The sequence below is a fragment of the Populus euphratica genome, unplaced genomic scaffold, assembly GCF_000495115.2.
Source record: "Populus euphratica unplaced genomic scaffold, PopEup_1.0 scaffold1836.1, whole genome shotgun sequence".
Classification (NCBI taxonomy): Eukaryota; Viridiplantae; Streptophyta; class Magnoliopsida; order Malpighiales; family Salicaceae; genus Populus; species Populus euphratica.
In genome coordinates, this window is record NW_011501679.1 from 767 (window position 1) to 1021 (window position 255).

Below are 255 nucleotides of genomic sequence, written 5' to 3' on the forward strand. Positions count from 1 at the left end.
TGAGTATTGATTGTCTCTTGCTTTTCAATGAATGCATACAAAGTTTCCTCAAAATTTCTTTTAGGAGGTGGAGAATAAGTAGGTGCATATCATGGGAATTTTAGAAATTATGGTGTGCTTGAAATTGTGATTATGAAGTTTGTGCATTATCACTCTTCCAACTGAAATTTGGATGATTTTTCCAACCAAGGTCGTATGTTTGCGAATATGGGTTATGATTGGGCCTTTGAAAACTGTTTAAAGCATGGGCTTGTT